The sequence below is a fragment of the Cryptomeria japonica genome, chromosome 4 (assembly GCF_030272615.1).
Source record: "Cryptomeria japonica chromosome 4, Sugi_1.0, whole genome shotgun sequence".
In the NCBI taxonomy this organism is placed as follows: Eukaryota; Viridiplantae; Streptophyta; class Pinopsida; order Cupressales; family Cupressaceae; genus Cryptomeria; species Cryptomeria japonica.
Genome location: NC_081408.1, coordinates 254,647,690 through 254,666,969, shown reverse-complemented (window position 1 = coordinate 254,666,969; position 19,280 = coordinate 254,647,690).

Below are 19,280 nucleotides of genomic sequence, written 5' to 3'. Positions count from 1 at the left end.
GAATGATGATCCATAGTGCTTTATTTTTCATCATTGAGCTTTTAAAATGTTGTAAGAAAATACAAGCAACTTGACATAAAGATTCAAGATGACCAGAGTATTTCTTACATGGATTTGATATAGCAAGTTAATACAAGCAACTTGATATAATGGATCAAGTTGACCTGAGTATTGCTTGCGGAACAGACAAGGATTATCTCCGTTCATGCATGACTTGGATCGTCCTCCTTGAGCTTAGGCTGATCATATCCTGAGACAAGTGCATACCGTACTAAGAGATAAAAAACCTTTATCCAGTTTGGATGAGGTAGGAGGAACCAAAGGAAGAGCATTGCACCTGCAAACAAACAATATATACATAAAGAATAAAGAATAAGGATCCTTGGTAATGGTTCATGCTCATATGGTCGAGGTATACGCTGTAGTCAGCAAGCCGTAGTGATCTATGACTGAATTTTGCATAAGATCACGTAGCTTGGTGAACTTCCCACGTAGACACCATTAGTACATGTCCCAGAACTTCATCGGAAATAATGCACAAACGATACAAAACAATGCTGCAAGATCCTGATACAGATAAACAAACGATTGTACTCACAAATCAACCAAGTATTTGATAGCTTAACATAATTTTCTTGTCAAAGAAAATGTCACTTTTGTCTTTGTTTTGGTAAGGAATGATGCATCCTTGTTGAAGACAGTTTGATTGTTGATGTTGAGTGTGTGGTTGATTGGTAAATGGTCATTGTGTGAGTATTTTGTCAATGTTTATTTTGTATCTGATCGGATAAATATGTACAAGGTGTTGCCATGTTTTTGTGTGATTTTTGATGGGTTTTTTGATGTTTTTTGGATTTTGAATTGTTTTGAATGTTTTTGGTATTTTTGCGAGATATTTTTGAATGTTTTTGGATTTTTGATGATTGTTTGAATGAAGAACTTAATGAATCATAAGACAATGTAGAATCCACTTCCATCAATAGGTTAAAGGCATTGCCCCCAGTTTTAGACATGACTATGAAAAAGCGGGATGCAAGATGTATGGAGTACTATCATAATTGCAGAGGAATAACAAGCCATGGTTGATGGATGGATGGATGTATGTATGAAGTAGATGTGATCGCCACAAGTCTGAAAGATAATGGAGCCATAGCCTTTACGAGTGGCGCCTGTTTGCCAGGTTTTCACCATCGTTCTTACCCAAGGTGCCACCGGAGTGGTTGTTCACCGTTTGGATGCATGATTTTTCTTTACTTTTTTGAATGTTTTTGTATTTTCTTTAGGACATTTTTCTGAATGTTTTTGGTATTTTCTTTAGGACATTTTTCTGAATGTTTTTTGGTATTTTCTGATATGCAGGGGAGCCTGATGCTCTGTACAGCTTATGTGTAAAACCGTTTGAGGTGCATGCTGTTGATTGGATCTGCGAGCGGTTCTCCGTCTGATGTAGCCAACTGATATGCCCCGGACCCAAATACAGCAGTGACAACATATGGGCCCAGCCAGTTTGATTCAAACTTACCCTGATGTTCTCTGTTTGGTTGGTTGCGAGGATTCTCTCGTAGAACAAGATCACCTATCTCAAATGTACGAGGTCTAACTCGGTGATTGTAGCTTCTGCTCATGCGCTGCTGATAGGCTTTGAGGTGATTGTATGCAGCTTGTCGCTTCTCATCAAGTAACTCCAAGTCCTGAAGACGGGATACTCTGTAAGTTTCATCATCGATGAGATTATGCAAGGAAACTCGTAATGATGGTATCTCGACCTCAATAGGCAAGATAGCTTCTGCACCATAGACTAATGAATAAGGAGTTGCACCTGTAGGGGTTCGAATGCTAGTTCGATATGCCCATAATGCTGGATTCAATTGAACATGCCAATCACGGCCGACATCATTGACTATCTTCTTTAGGATCCTCAGTATGTTTTTATTGGATGCTTCGGCCTGACCATTGCCTTGTGGGTAATAGGGAGTGGAAAAGCGGTGTTGGATATGAAATTTTTCACAAAGCTCACGGACATCCTGATTTTTGAAAGGAAGACCGTTATCTGTGACAATGGACATGGGTACACCATACCGGCAGATGATGTAGTTGAGGATGAATGAGGCGATCTGCTTGCCGGTGACTTGGGTAAGTGGAACAGCTTCGATCCACTTGGTGAAATATTCAGTGGCAGTAATAATGAATTTATGGCCATTGGATGAAGATGGATGAATCTTACCCACAAGGTCAAGGCCCCATTGACAAAAAGGCCATGGTGTTGTGATTGGTTGCAGTTCCTGTGCTGGTGCATGTATCAGGTCACCATGAATTTGACATTTCTTGCATTTCCTGACAAAGTAGTAGGAATCCTTTTCCATAGATGGCCAATAATATCCAGCTCGCAGGAGTTTCTTGGCGAGTGATGGACCACTTGAATGAGTCCCGCAAATTCCTTCATGTACCTCTTCCAAAGCCTTTGTTATCTCACCTTGTTCCAGACATCGAAGGAGAGTACCATCAAGACCGCATCGGTATAGGGTTTCGGCAATAATGGTATATCGAGCAGTTTGGCGAATGAAGGTTTTACGTTGGTTATTTGATTGGTTGGGAGGAAGGGTGTGATCGCGGAGATAGGTGTAGAACTCACCGTACCATGGGGATTCAGAACCAACAAGGTGACATATCATTTCAGATTCGGGGATATCATAAGCGGGAATCCAAAGCTGTTCTACCAAGAACTCGTAGCGTGTTGAATTCTGTGGAAGATCTAGGAGAGATGCGATGGTAGCCATAGCGTCAGCAGCTCGATTCTGATCTCTTGGTATCTGCTCAAAAGTGATAGTAGTAAATGATGTCTTTAGACTGTCCACCATTTGCTTGTATGGCATGAGTTTATCATCTTTGGTCTGATATTCATTAGTTGCTTGTCGAATGACCAGTTGTGAGTCGCCATATACTTGTAGTTCTTGTAATTTCCATTGTACGGCTAACCTGAGTCCTGTGATCAAGGCCTCATACTCTGCTATGTTGTTTGTGCATGGAAATGTGAGCCTGTAAGACTTCGGGATGCTATCACCTTGAGGTGTGATAAACAGAATGCCTGCCCCCGAGCCGTGCCTAGTGTATGAACCATCAAAGTATAATTTCCATGACTGTGCTTCTGTGATCATGAATATCTCTTCATCTGGAAAATTGGAAATGAGAGGATGATCGCCTATGAGTGGTGCATCGGCCAACTGATCTGCAATAACTTGCCCTTTGATAGCCTTACGGTCCACATACTCGATGTCGAATTCACTTAGAATCATTACCCATTTAGCTAAGCGACCTGTCAATGCTGCTTTGTTAAGTAAATACTTGAGTGGATCAATCTTTGCAATGAGTTGCACCTTGTGTGTTAACAGATAGTGCCTCAGTTTAGTGGCTGCCAAGATTACTGCTAGGCAAGCTCGCTCAATAGGTGTGTAATTGAGTTCATAGCCCACAATTGTGCGAGAGATGTAGTAAATAGCACACTCTTTTCCTTCTGCATTATGTTGTGCCAGTAGTACACCCAATGCTGTACTTGTTGCTGAGATATAGAGCAATAATGGTCTACTTGGATCTGGTGGCATCAGCAATGGTGGATTCATGAGATAGTCTTTAAGCGCCTGAAATGCTTGCTGGCATCGGGCATCCCACTGAAAGCGGATGTTCTTGTGTAGCAGGTGTGTGAATGGGTGACACTTATCAGCCAATTGTGCAATGAATCTGCGGATAGATTGAAGCCGTCCTTGTAGTGTTCTTAGCTGACTGATATTCTTTGGAGGTGGCATGTCCATTATTGCCTTAACCTTTGCTGGATCGACCTCAATACCTTTGCTTGAGACAATGTATCCTAGAAGCTTCCCGGAGGTCACGCCGAAGACACATTTCTTTGGGTTGAGTCGAACATGGTACTGTTCCAGTCTATCAAAGATTTTATCTAAGATGTGAAGATGTCCTTCTCTAGTAAGTGATTTTGCTAGTAAATCATCCACATAATCTTCCATTATAGTATGCATCATGTCATGGAAGATGGTGGTCATTGCTCTTTGATAGGTCGCTCCTGCATTCTTTAGACCAAAAGGCATTACATTCCAGCAGTATGTGCCCCATGGACATGTGAAGGCTGTCTTATGTTGGTCCTCTGGTGCGATCTTTATTTGATTGTATCCTGAAAAGCCATCCATGAGTGAAAGCATGGCATGTCCTGCTGTCAAATCTACTATGATGTCGATATTTGGTAGAGGGAAGTCATCCTTAGGACATGCCTTATTCAGATCTCTGAAGTCTGTACAAATGCGGATGCCCCCTTTTGGTTTGCCAACTGGTACAATGTTGGAGATCCATTCTGCATAATCAATTGGCCTAATGAAACCAACATCTAGGAGTTTCTTGAGCTCTGTTTTGACTAGCACTGCAATCTGGGGATGCATCTTACGAAGCTTCTGCTTGACAGGTTTGGCTCCTTTTGCTACTGTGAGATGATGCATGACTAAATCAGGATCAAGCCCAGGCATGTCTGCATATGACCATGCGAAGTTGATCTGACGCTGCTGGAAGAACTCGATAAACTTAGGCTGTTCCTCTGGAGTGAGAAGAGATGCCAGATGTATGATATGAGGATTTTCAGGAGTCCCCACATTGTATTCATTGGTTTCCTCGATAAGAATCGTGGATCGTTCCTGTTGTGTACTAGCAGGGAGAATGTCAAGCCCTTCATCCTTAGGCGCCTCAGAGAGGTTTTCACCGTTGGATACGCTCTTTCTTTTTACTTTTGTCGGATCAAACAGCGCCACAGTGTGGTTTTCACTGGAAGATCCATGTTTTATTGTTATGTTTTTGCAGCTGAAAGGTTTGGCATCCGCCCCGAAGTATGCTGCGCTATTAAGTTCAATGGCGAATCCAGCTTTGTGATCCCCGCTTGGTAGATTATCCCGTAATTCCAAAAAGTCAATGATAGCCTCATCGTTCTGGAAGAGGTCAAGACATGGGGGATTTGGTTGGTTCCATTCAATGAGTTCAGGGTGGATAATGGGCATTACTTCATCGATTAGGTTAAGTGCAGGAGATGTATCAGTGAGGGTTAAGACAGTGTGGTGAAGGTCGTTGATGGTACTCTCCCTGTCAGAATCAGGCGTAGGATGAGACGTAGGGTCTGTGGAAGATGTTTCCAGCTCAGGTACCCAAGTGGTCTTTATCTGTGCTTCTCCGTAAACAGGGATGTCTTTGCGGGGTGGAGGTGGTGATGTGTCTTCCTCATCTGAAGTGTTAAGTTGCACTGAATCGAATTCCCACTCATGTGAGTCGGTCTCTGAATCACTCTCCAGCATCCAATTGCTATACCATACTGGGATGTCTTTGGAGTTAAACACGGCAGGTGTGATTGGTTTATGTATCCTTGTAGTGATCGGTGTTGCAGGAATTGTGATGGGGTTTAATGGATTTGTCACTAGAAGTATCGGTAATGGTGACTCAGTGGCTTCTGCTGGAACTACTGGTGCCATAGATGCTGCTGCGGGTTCCAATATAGTTGCTGCTACAAATGGTGTTGCTGATAGGATTACTGGTTCGTTTGATGGGATGAGTGACATTGGTGATGGTGGAGTTGTGAGCCTTGAGGGGGCAGTGGGGATAATGCTTGATGGTGCTTTGATTATGAAAGGTATCCTCTTTGCAGTAGGTGGGCAAAATGGTTTGCTGGGTTTTCCTTTGAATCTGAGTTTAGGAAGGATCTCTTTTTCAAAGCCAAGGCCTGTATTACCTTTGGGCTTGAATTCTGGTAGTAGAGGTTCATGTCATCCTTGTTTGCAGTATCCCAAAGCACTCTGACCATCATATCCCATTCTTTGCATAATGAGGAGGCCTTTGCCATATTGTTCCGTAGGAAGTGTAACTTGCGGTTTGTCAGTGGTGATGGGATCTTTATAGATCCAGTCCGCCAGGTCCTCATCTTGTGTCTCTTCCTCTTGACTCTTTCCAAGAATGAAAGGCATTAAGGCACATGGAGGCGTGATTAGTGGTTGCTGGAGCAACTGCTGTGGTTTACCATGTGTTCTAGGAGAAGTGGGCATTTGTCCCACACAAAAGAGCTGACTCAAGTTGTATTCTCCAGGACCTTCCTCTGCGATTTTCATCTTAAGCTTTTCTTGCTTGGGTATAGGGGTGTTTGAACTAGCAAGAGAGGTGGGATTTACATATGATGTGGAGGAAATGGCTTCCCTATTATTAGGAACAGTAATTTCTGGTTGATGGCTGATATTATGACAAAATGCAAAGGGATTTGCATCGCCCAGGATTGTGATCTCTGCACCATTATGTGGGAACTTGATACATTGATGGTAGGTAGATGGAACGGCTTGCATGGCATGTATCCAAGGTCTTCCTAATAATAGATTATATGGCAGAGGAAGGTCCAGAACCTGACAAATTATGTGTTTTACCACAGGGCCCACTCGGATTGGTAGCACCACCGCTCCTTTGGATGAACGCTCTGCATCATCATAGGCCTTGATGGTGATCTTCTTGCGAGGATCCACTGATTCTATTGCATATCCCAATGCTGTGACCAACTGTAGTGTACAAATGTTTAGGCCTGCTCCATTATCTATCAAGACTCGCTTGATCCTGTGTTGGTTGACAAAGCCTTCAATGTGGAGTGAGGCGTTATGAGGTTGCTGGAACGAAGAGTTGTCACTTTCGGAAAAAGTGAGACAAGGTGATGACTTTAGATTTCCAACCATGGCTTGAAATTGGTCTGTGTTCAGGTTTGCAGGGACTGACGCCTCTTGGAGTGCTTGATCCAAGATTGTTTTATGAGATGGCGATAGGCGTAATAGTTCTAAAATGGATATAAGCGCAGGGGTTTTGTCTAATTGTTCCACAAGATTGTACTGCTTTGGGATGGAGGTGGTGCCTTGTGGAGCTGCCTTGATGGTGACCTTGCCACGACGTGTAACAACATTGCAATTTGAGGTGGGATTTTTGAAGGTGATAGTTGCAATTTGTTCACTGGCACCATACAGGTGATTTACAGTATAGTTATATGCAGCCTGCGTATAATCAGTGGTATCAGGACCTCGTCTGGAAGTGGAAGGACCCCTTTGATCTTGTGATGGAAGTGGATTTTTGAACATTTGATGATCATTATTGGTTGTTTTTGGGTCATGTCCTTCAATTTCAATTTCTCCTTGGTCAATAAGATCCTGAATGAGATCTTTCAATCGGTGACAATTACTTGTTTTGTGTCCTCTTCCTTGATGGAATTCACAATGTTCAGTATCTCTCCACCATGCCGGTTTGACCTGAGGCTCATAATTTGATAACTTAGGTAGAGTGATCAAATTCTGAGAAATGAGTTGTCGCATCACTGTTTCAATGGGTTCCCCTAAGGGAGTGTATGTGCGTTTTTGTTTTTGTGGACGAGGTCTTGGTTCATCCTGAGATGTGATGCGACCTTGATTAGGAAGAACATTTGTGTTATTTTGAGGTGGAGGATTTTGTCCTGCAAACCGAACCACAGGTTGTGCATTTTGGACAGTCCGAGCATCCACAACTCCATCGTTAACGATATTCTTATTCTTGTTCCAGAAGTTCGGTTTATCGCTATTGAAGCGCGGGCGAGGACCATCTTTGGGTTCATTAAAGATTTTGATGAGTCCTTTTTTGATGAGTGCCCTTTCACATTTTATACCTTTGGTGATCATATCGTTAAAAGAATCTGTGTCTTTGACATCCAGGTGAAATTCCATTTCTTCGTTTAAGTTGGAAATGAAAATTTCCACTAGTTCTCGTTCAGGTAACTGAAGAGAACGTCTGCTAGACATTTGGCGCCATCGTTGCAGGAATACTGAGAATAGTTCACCTGGTTTTTGTTTGGTGTTGCACAAATCAACCATGGTGATGTCGCGTTCAATATTATAAGAGTAATGAGATAGGAACTTCTGGATGAGTTCCTCAAATGTTCTTATGCCACCTGGTAGTCGGGAAAACCATGATGTGGTTGTTCCTCCCAAGCTTTGGGGAAAGAGGTGCATTAGGTATGTGTCCTCATAAGCCACTTCAAGACAAGCGGAATGAAATTCTCGGACATGATCACGGGGATCCCCCTTTCCTCTATATTTTTCAAATTTGGGTGTTTCGAACCCGCGTGGAAAGGGTGGCATATAAAGATTCCTATCAAACGGATAGGGACAGATGTCGTTAAGTGAAAATTGATTGGTCTTAACACCACTATGAAGTTGTTGGGCGAGATTCTCGACTTGTTGCCACAACATCTCCATTTCATTTGGAGGAGGAGGTGGTGGATTACCTTGAGGGATGTTATATCTGATGTGATTTCTACCCCTTTCCTCCTCATGGCGACTTTGTCTTTCTGATGCTTGTCTTAATTGGGCAAGATCAAAGTCCGAGGGGAGTTTGGCTTCTTCTTGAGCGAGTTTTAAGAAGTGAGCATCCGCATTACTCCTGAGTATTTCGTCAAATAATCTGTTAAAATGAGGGTTATGCTGAACCCTTTCAATTGTTGAAGGAGTGGGTGTACTTGGGTTTTCATCATTCCCATTTCCTCCAAGTGCCTCTTGAAATTCATTGAGGTTGTCCTCTTCTTCCTCAATTTCTATTTCTCGCTGCCTTGATCGCGATCGGGTTTGAGCCATTTTGTTTACAAGTTTGGTTTTGAAGTTGATTGAAGATGATGATGAGTGGTGATGAAATGCAAGATTGATTGGTGATTTGTGTTGTATGGGGATCTCTAGCACTTTAAGGTAGATGTAACTGAAATTCCTTTTTTGAATTGCTTGTTTGTTTTGATAAGATTGGATGTGATAAGGTGTAGAGAAATCTGAGATGTGTTACAGATTTTGACTACCTAGTAATGAGAGGATTCACTCATGAACTAGTTTTAACCTGCGTAGATGTGTCTCTTAGGATGAGCTTATCCTAGATGTAGAAACAATCTAAAAGTGATGTGATGTGTTTGATTTCAAGCAATATCTAAAAGAGAACTTGGGACAAGAACCTCTTAATGTTTTGAGAGTTGGGATGGATTGATGATGAAGTGATGATGTATGAGTGGGATGATGGATGAAAATGTTTTCAACTTTCAATAAAAACTTTGTGTCACAAATGGGACAAACTCTTCTTCTTCCCTTTCAGACGTTGGTGGCACTTCTCGAGCTGTGTTGTAGGTGATACAAATGTTTGGGAAGAATTTGGGATTAATCTTTCCTCCTTGATTTTTGTGATAACTCAGAGCTCTATATTGCATAAAAGCTCTGCGGTTCAATGATTTGGAATCAAACTCGTTTGTTTTACCTTGAAGATAGAGACGCATGCGATGTAGAAAGACTCTATGGGAGACAAAGATTTGTCGATTGATATAGAAGAATTTCCTCCTTTTGATCAAAGCCTTTGAGCTTAGTGGTCTCCTTTTCAAGGTGATATTCTGATGACACTTCTTCTTTCGCAAGATGTGAAGAATGGTCATAAATTTTTGATTCTTTGTTTGTTTGTACCTTGTTTTTGGTATTTGTGGTTGTGTTGACAGATGTTGGATGAATACTTTGTTTTTGAAAGTGATTTGCTGATTTTTCTTTGACAAGAAAACAAAGCAAGCACACAAACACAAGAATGTTGCCCCCAAAGGCACAAATGAGTATGGGTCTAGATCAACCCAATCTTTGGACTTGTATATGACCCTTCCTTTAGATTTATTTTAAAGTGTATTTCCAAAGCCTGAAGTCGGCTCAATTTGCACTAGGTCTGTAAAACGAACATACTTTAAACACTTTTTATCCCTAAGGTCAAATGGCCAGTTGTGATAAATTTAGCCCACATCTTGATATTTCTTCGACTTTGGTACTACATACCTTATGAATCCCGCCGTGGCAGGTAAGGATGTGATATACTAAGTCTTGCACGAGCATAACAAATAGATGATCCCTATGATGGGGGAGTCACCACTTTTATCAAGCCACAAGTGACTTTTCAAAAAGCTATGTTTCTACTCAAGGAAATATGTATGGTGAGTATCTTGGGAGCAAAACCTTCTATGCTCTTGCACTAAATTATACCTCAAATATCCTCAATCAATAGAACAGGTGGGCTACTACTTAAAGGTGTTTAGTCATGTTCGATGGCTTTGGACATAAGTTCATTCTGCAGTGACTCACTTAAGAGCCTTGTAACTGGTGGTTGAATGTTCGATGCCTTTTGATGCTTCTCCCTTGTTTCTCTCCTCTCCAAGTCCCAAATGAGTGTAGCTCTCAGCTTTTAGCACTAGCCATGGATGCCATATGGAGATTCAAGATGGTTGAATATGATAAGCAAATACTATGCAAGAGTAGATAGTGATGCTATGAAAAAGCTCTATGCTAATGCCAGTATAACAACAATACTCTAAAATGCTTCTCCTTTGCTTGAGGAGAAGGGTTCTATTTATAGAAGAAATGGGGAAATGAAGGGTTAAGATTGAATGGTTTAATCAAGGGCCCAGTTTGAAAGTTGGGGATCCATGTGCACAATTGGCACCAATAAAATGGTGACAAGTGTCAACATAGGATTGGGTTGAGAGAAGAGGTTGGAGGCATTAAAGGCCTGAGAAGACCTCATGGTTATCTAGAAGGTAAGGGTCAAGTCTAAATTAAGATTACCCATTGGATTAGGAGTTAATCCAAGGATAAACCTTTGTGCAAATGTTTAAGAGATAATCATGGTCAAAGCATTAATGGCCTGATGAGACCTTTGGGTTGGGTAGAGGTTGAGTCAAAACAAATGTTTTAACCATGTGGGAGGGTTGAATTAACCATTAATGGTTATTGGAGACTTTGGGGATTAAGTGGTTGAAGGTTGGAAGCTTTCAAAGGTTATCCAAGACTTTGAGGGTTAATTTGTTGAACACACAAAGCATTAATTGTTTTTCAAAGACTTTGGAGTCTTTGAGAAGTGACTCCAATTTGCTTAGGAATGTGACAATATTTAGGGGATGGATTAGGCTAATTAGGAAGGGTTTAGAAGAATCTAGAAGGGGTTTAGGCATACAAGTGGATTTTGTAGGAAAATGCAAGTGGGAGAAATTTTGGTATTTTCAATTAAAATAAAATCATTTATTTTAATTAAATGGTGTAAGTTGAATTTGGATAAATATTTAAATAAATATTAATTTATTTAAATGAGAAAAATGAAGATAAAGCATTAAAATGCTTGAAGACTTTGAGGGAAACCATTAAAGGCTTGAAGACTTTAAGGAAAACCATTAAAGTCTTAAGAAGACTATAGAAGGAAGCCATCAAGTTTGAAGACTTTAAAGCCATCAAGTTTGAATACTTTAAGGGAAACCATTAAAGGTTTCAAGTGGGTGAGGATAAATAGGATTTTAAATAAATAATTTATTTAAAATAGTTGTGCAACTTGCTTTTGTAGGAAAATACAAGTGGGTGGAGGATAAAGGTGATTTAAATAAATTATTTATTTAAAATAATTGTGCAACTTGTATTTGTAGGAAAATGCAAGTGGGTGGAGGATAAAGGTGATTTAAATAAATGATTTATTTATTTAAATGTGAGAGGTGGGATTTTGGGGGATTTAAATAAATATTAATTTATTTAAATGTGAGAGGTGGGATTTTGGGGGATTTAAATAAATATTAATTTATTTAAATGTGAGAGAAGATTTAATTAAACAAATATGATTTATTTATTTAATTAATGGTCTGAATTTGGTTAAGTGAATTAAATCAAATAAATTGAATAATTTATTTAATTAATAGGAGAAGAGGGTTAAGATGAATTAATTAAATATATTAATTTAATTAATTATTAATTGATGGTTAAATAATCAAATAAATATTAAATATTCATTTAATTAAATGGACAGATTTATGTGACTACAATAGTAATAAAAAGAGATAGAACTTATGAGAATAATGTAGGCGAATTACACTGAAGATAGTAATTACCAATGATATCTCTAATAGAACTTTCAATATGTGAGCAGCTAAGAGAAAAGACCAAGGACAACCTCTCAGTATTGTACTGAAATTCTCATCTTGCCTCCCAAAATTGACGAGGAAGTGAAACCCGATATTCAATGACAAGAAAACACATAATTCTCTATTAATAATTGCAAATATTATCTGAACATAAATGCACAATAATAGCCTTGAATACCCCATAAATAAGAAAGGATCGAAGAAGCTTATAATAAAAATAAATACAAACGTTGACCAAAGGGAGATAAGAAATTCCCCAAAAGTGAAGAAGTACACACCCATCATAACACAATCAAAGCTAAGCCTTTGCCGAGCGAAAATTAAAATACCATATAGGCCAAATATCAATATACAACATTGGATATATCCACCAACTATGATATTGAACCAACTCATATTAAATAATGCAAAAACATCCGATCAAAAGTGGATGTCATCAGATCATTTAATAGAGATATCCTTGTGTTAAAAATAGTCTTAACAAACCACACGTTCGAACAAAATTAAGAGCACGATGCAATGCATATGCCATCCAAATGAAGTACAACATGATCTCATCTATATTTGACAAATGAATAAACCATTGATTTTTAAATATTAAACAATGCTATAAAAACAAGATGGCAAATACGAAAGAATCAAGGTGCCAGCTTGCCAAAGATAAGCATAACAAGTCATAATAATATCAACATCACTTCCAAAATTTCAAAAATCAAACTTTAATGATAACACCATCATCACCTCAAGAACAACCACCATCATCATAATAATGAATAACTAGCATCTTGAATATGAGTGATGAAGAAATCAAAGTTTAAAAAAAATAGCTCAATGATGGAGGGAGGTTAGAATTTGAAACCTCTAAAAACTTGTTACCTTTATTAATAACCTTATTAGCAATAAAATTTGCAACATAATTAGCTTCCTGAAAAACATTGAGAAATCTCATAGGAATTAAAACATTGAATTTGTAATAGAACCTTATCCAACATATATTGATGATCCCAATTATACACATTTTTATTAATACGAGCATAAAAAATGAACATAGAGTCCCATTCAATTATAATATCCTTAAACCCCAGGAAGATAGCTATATCAATCCTATTGGAAGATTTTAAAATTGATTTTATTTGTTCCCTACATGTGTGTTGAAGCTTAGGTTTTGGGGTTTTAAAATGAGGTTCTATGTCTCTCAAGGTTTTTCCTTGTTTTTTCCTTAGAAAATGTTATGTTTTTATGTTGACTTGTATCTACCAGTGACATGGTTTTAAGTCATAGTCGCGAGGCCCTTTTGTCATTTGTTCACCGGCCCCGCACACAAGGAATCACCGCTTGAAGTTGTCATTTTAATTTTCACAATATTCCTAAGTATTGTAAATACCCATAGATCCTAAATCTTTTATTTCCGTAGGGGGGCTTGTGCATGATCATGTTACCCTTGATAGGTTTCCACGTGCTAAAATGATCCACTTAAGTGCCCACTCTAGTATCATAGTCGAACGGGATAAGCATGCTAAAACAAACACCAAGATATGTTATCCCGCATGCTTTTCAGCAAGAGGTCTCGAGCATGCGAGATAACGAATTATCAAAGCTCAAAGAACAACGCTTATCTCATGATGAATTCAAAGCCATGATTAAGCTTCACGAGATAAGGAGACATAGGTAACAAAGGGTGAAGGCTTATCCCGCAATTACCTAGGAACACTGAAAATGATCGCGAGATAAGAGATACCAATTGTTAGGATTCCCACAGATACTGAGAAGGGGGGTGAATCAGTATTTGACCAGTTAAAAGATTTTCTTAACTTAAAACATGTAAAACATATGAATACTGTGTACCGGTAAACAAGAAATAATGCAATAAACAAAGATAACAACAACCACATGAAAAACACACCATAACACAATAGTTTAATGAGGAAACCCGGTGTGGGAAAAACCTCGGTGGGATTTGTGACCCACAATATTGACTTACTGGCCAATAAGAGAATATTACTACTACAATAGGGGCCTGCACATGCAAGAAGGCCAAGTGCCTAGAGCTCACTGCTCAATTACAAAATGGGAAGTCTCACTGACTTACAAAATGGATTATATAAATCTAATGTCTTGTACTGCTTCAAAATAGCATCTACTATGCCAGATCCAGTACCGGTTTATAGCTCTGCTTCATACATAAACCCTTAACCTATACTTCGCATAATAGGTCAATTACCTAGGAACACTGAAGGTTTATCCCGCAATTACTATTCATTCCTCTTCCCTCATGTTTTTTGGTTGCAGCAATACGTATAAGGTCATTCCTCTGCCCTCATGTTTTTGGTTTTAGTAGCATGTATAAGGGCAAGCGGCAGGGTAATGTTTTTTTAGTGGTTTTCTATGTCCTCAAAATTAGAAGGTAAAAGGTAGAAAGCTTGTTTAGGGTTCGTCCAGTCACAAGATTTGATTTTGGTATTTTGGGATGATGCCTACCCTGGGTGTTGGTGTTGAAGGCAATGTTGTACTTGCTGGTATTAAACCCGTAGGTAACACAACCTATTCTTCTTATTTTGACAAAGAGGGGCAAATTTGTGTATGTGCTGGTGTATAATTTGCCTTATTTAAAAGAGAATCTAAAAAATTGAGGAAATTCTGAAACTGTGTTTGTTAATAACAGACATCTTGAAAACATTAGTTGAGATTAAAATTCTTGATGGGTACCTTTAGCCTTTAATTGAACAGAAATTTCATCATAATCAATATCATTATCTCTGCATTCATAGACAGTATTAGGAGCAACATTGCTTGTCCTATGTCCTGACTTAGCCTATAAAGTACCTTGGTATAACTGCTTTTGATAATTATCCTTTTATATTTTGATTGAAAGTTTTGTTTGAAGATTGTTGAATTGATGGCTGATTTGGTCCAAGTGGGAAGCTGCTCTTTGGTTTTTCTTGGACAAAGCCTGTAATTCAGAGCAGAGCGAAGAAATTTCGTTTCAAGTTTCAGCACAGGCACACCATGCCCACTATCCATTAATGCAGAAGTACTGGTTTTTATGCCAGACAAACGTATTGCTTGTATGATAGCAGTGAATTCTGCTGAGCTCTTTTTGAATGCTATGTTATTTGTATTTTCTTGTCAAATTATTGTTATATTCTTAAAATTTTTAGGGAAACAAATCAATTCCTTTTCTTGCTCACAATCGATGATTCCTTTGGAATTTATAAATAAAAGTATTTTAGCTTTCACACCTTAAGTCCAGGATCATGTTTAGAAATCAAGGAGATCAAAATTTTAGCTGGTAATCCAAAGGCTTTCAGACCACCAAGGCTTGAGCTTGGGTTTCTTCCTCGGTGGCACCCCATCTTGATTGGTAGATCCAGCCAGTTGGATCCCTAAGTTATAAAGTTGCGACCAGAATTTTTTTGTCCCTAAAGATAACACAATTTGTTCGAGAAATGCGTACCAATAGTAAAGTTCTTGTTTAATTAAATTCATTATTCCATGATTAAAGTTTTGCTTGTTTTAAAATTTTACATTCATTGACAGTGCTTTACATAAAATATCTAGTTGGAAGAATTTCTGAAAGTATTTAGTTACATGTAAATTAAAATATTATATTCATAAAGTTTCTGAAAGCTTTAACAGATTTTAATAGATTTTATGAATCAGCATTCAAATCCCACAGAGTCCAGAGAATTTGTTTTTAGGCTCTTCTGAACCATTTTAAAAATCTATGATTTCATGATGTAAATTGTCTTTAAAATTCAATATATTATTCTGGCTCTGTCTTTTATGAATAAAAAAAAAATATTATATACATAAAATGATTTTTTTTACTTCTAAACTTATTTGCCCTTTTCTCTCTGGCAGGCCACTAATTAATGACTCAGCAAAGAGGACATTCGGTGGCTTTTCATTCATAGTGTGTATCACAAAGAACTATCAGATAAGTTGTGGAAAGAGTCATGAGGAAAGTCCATAATTTCAGAGATATGTGGTAACTGCTTTTGGGGTTTTCACTGAATTTTGTTTGAGTGATTATTTTCTGTACATTTCATTAATTTCCTTTACGTCTTTTTGTGGTAGATTAGGTTTACCATAATTCTGTGATGCTTGATAAAGGCCAACAAGATCAGCTTTAACAACTACCGCATGAGCACTGCTTGAGTTTGAAAGAGGGTTGTTAGCATACATATTCTGCAAAAGAATAGATTTGCCACAAAAATATCATGGTTTGACTTTGTGGCTGGTGCCTTCCCCATCCTACTCCCAAAATTTACGATGCCCCTTCAAGAATCAATGTTTCCCATCCTTCAAAGAAATCAAAAGATGTATCAAAATAGTCTTCAAACATTCAAGGCATTATAGTTAGAACTTAGAATTGGAGAAATAATACTTGAGGAAGCTCTCCATCAACCATAATTTTTTAGAATTATCAGCCACAGGCAAAAACAACCTTACAGTTGCAATTTACAAGAAAACTTCAAGCAATACCAGATTGATAAAAATATCCTTGAACAAATTTAAGCAAATCATAGAAAAACAGAGATAATGTAATTTCTCTTGCAGGCACAACAGAATGTTATTGATTACTATTTTTTGCTGAGTTTTACTAGGAAGAAGAAACAATTACCGCCGAGGCTGATTCAGGAACTGTCTCTCATGAATCATAAGCTTCTGCTTCACCAGATGCCTATCTTATTAGCAAAAAAGAACCTTCACCTATACCTCTTGAGTCTGGGCTTACGACACCTAAACACATAGCAGTTACAACTACAACATCTACTGCATGAACATCCTTTTCAATTCTAGAACAACGACCATTATCCATAGCAACTGCTCCTCGATGTGCTTCAACTACCTCTTGTCTTCGAGATGAAGCATGATTGTGCACATTGATACTGGCTTGGCACCCAAAAGTACAACTGTTAAGATGGCTAAATAGGTCAAAAGATTCGAGGAGTTCTGCAAATAGATGGAGTCAAGTTGAAAATAGTACTAAGAGGTTTTAGATTTGTGAGCAAATTCAATTTGTAAAGTGCGATTCATGGTTATAGCAAAATAGTCTGTATCGCTCATCTTTTCCCTAGTCTAAACACTTAACCAGTGCAGGCGCTAGTTTCTCAGCAAGTAAGTTGTTTCAAATAAGTTGTGGAAAGAGTCATGAGGACAATCCATAATTTCAGAGATGTGTGGTAAATGCTTTTGTGGTTTTTACTAAATTTTGTTTGTGTGTGATTATTTTCAATAAATTTCATGCTAATTGCTTTTATGTCTTTCTACGGTTGATTAGGTGCTATCAATGCACGCTTTTGAACATCTACTGAAAACAAGCTTTTTCAAGTTTGCCTGCAAAATTTTAGACCAAACATGGCCATCATGCTATAAATTGATTGTAAAACCTATCCTTTTTTGAAAAAAATTCCTTCCTATGGTTATATTTCTGTAATTTATCTTTTAAGGAAAATATGATATTAAAGTTTTTGTGACATAGGATACTCCTAAATTTTCAATTTGTAGTCTCCAAAAGAACAACAAAGAAGGTGGGTTTTTCCATTCCCAGTTTCTCTATGATGTAGTAAGCCAAATTTTGTATCCTTTCTATTTGTTTCAGTGCATCTGTAATATCCACAAGTTAAAAGGCGAGTGTGCACACACATCAATCATTATAGATCTAGTTATTTGATTTCTCATTGTGGCATGGTTATGGTGTTCTAGACATAGCCTTAACCTTTGCTTATTTGTTTTCTCATACTGGCATAGTTGTGGAGCCCTAGACGTAGCCAAAACCTTTTCCATATGCAACCATATGTGCACTAATGCGCAATGATTAATAAGTATAATGCTAAAATGTTAGGTGCAGGCTATTGAAAGTTGAGGGCAGCTCTATCCAATTTGTGGGAAATTTCACCCAAATACCATTTTAAGTAGAAGGATGGGGAGACCATTCTCATTGGTGGTGGGGAAACAACACTTCATGATACATTGAAAATGCTACCTGAATATGATCGTCTTATTTGCTATCGAGTATTTAAACCAAAAAGGTATATGATTGGTTCTAGAAAGCCATTGCCTTTGATAAAAGTAAGCGGGTTTGAGCTTTTTCAAACTATAAATTTAGCTTGGAGTGGTTTAAGAATTTAAAAACCAATTTGACATTTAAATCCATGTGGGTATTAATAATTGGGTTTGATACTGTGGTGCAGAGGGTGTTAAAGATCGCCTTGGTAAACTGGAAAATACAACTGCAAATGAGAGCAAACAGAGCTCCATTACAATAAATGACCAGAGATACACCACCTCTCCACCTTGAATGTTTTACTTCATCTAGAAGTTTATGGTTTTATTGTAAACTTCAAAATCTTTGTATTTTGTGGCACATCTATTAACTGAGTACAAATGTTAATTTATCTCAATAAATATGGAATTGGTTTTCATCCATATCTAGATTATATGGCATTTCAAAAATCTCATTTTGTAGAAAGTGGTTTATGAAATTAATACAGATCAATATTTTGACCTTGGTCATATTTTCAATTCAACTACTATGACTGTCCTTTCAGCTTCGTGATTTTACAAATGAAGTTTCAACCAATGGAGAAAAGAAATAAACACCCACTATCACCATCTTCAACTAATGATTAGGAAAATTGTATAAAGTGCATGCCAAGTTGCTGCTTAAACTTTCTATTTCTGCCATGATATTGTGCATATCTACAATGTTACAACTATGTCATCAACAAAACAAAACAAAGACGCAACGGTTCTTGCACTTCTTGGCAAGAACTTCATTGTTCTGCAACACTAGTTATAGATGTAAATTGGATTTATGATTAAAAAATATATGTTTGAGTTTTTAAATAGAACACAATTTATGTAATGTAATTTTTAATATCAATATTTTATGTATGTTTTTTTTTTCTTGATGATAGATCATAAAATATGATCTAAACAATCAATGTTAAAAATTATAACATGGTTTTATTTAAAAGTGTTCTCAAATCTTATAGATATAACTTATCCCATGGATGAGAGATTTATGTGCTTTACATTTGCTTCTAGTTCCTCTAGAGACTCTAATTTAGGCAATTTCTACAATCAATCTATTCACATTTCTCATATAAGAACATAAGTTTATTAGTAATTTGTGTTTAGAAACAATGAATTGAAATTTGGTTTTGAAGACAATGAAGGCAAATTACTTTGACAAGCATCCTTGTAGCACTATCTAGAACAAAGAGAGATCAAGATGCGAGCCATATTATAGGTATTTTCTATAGTTATGGGAATTCTA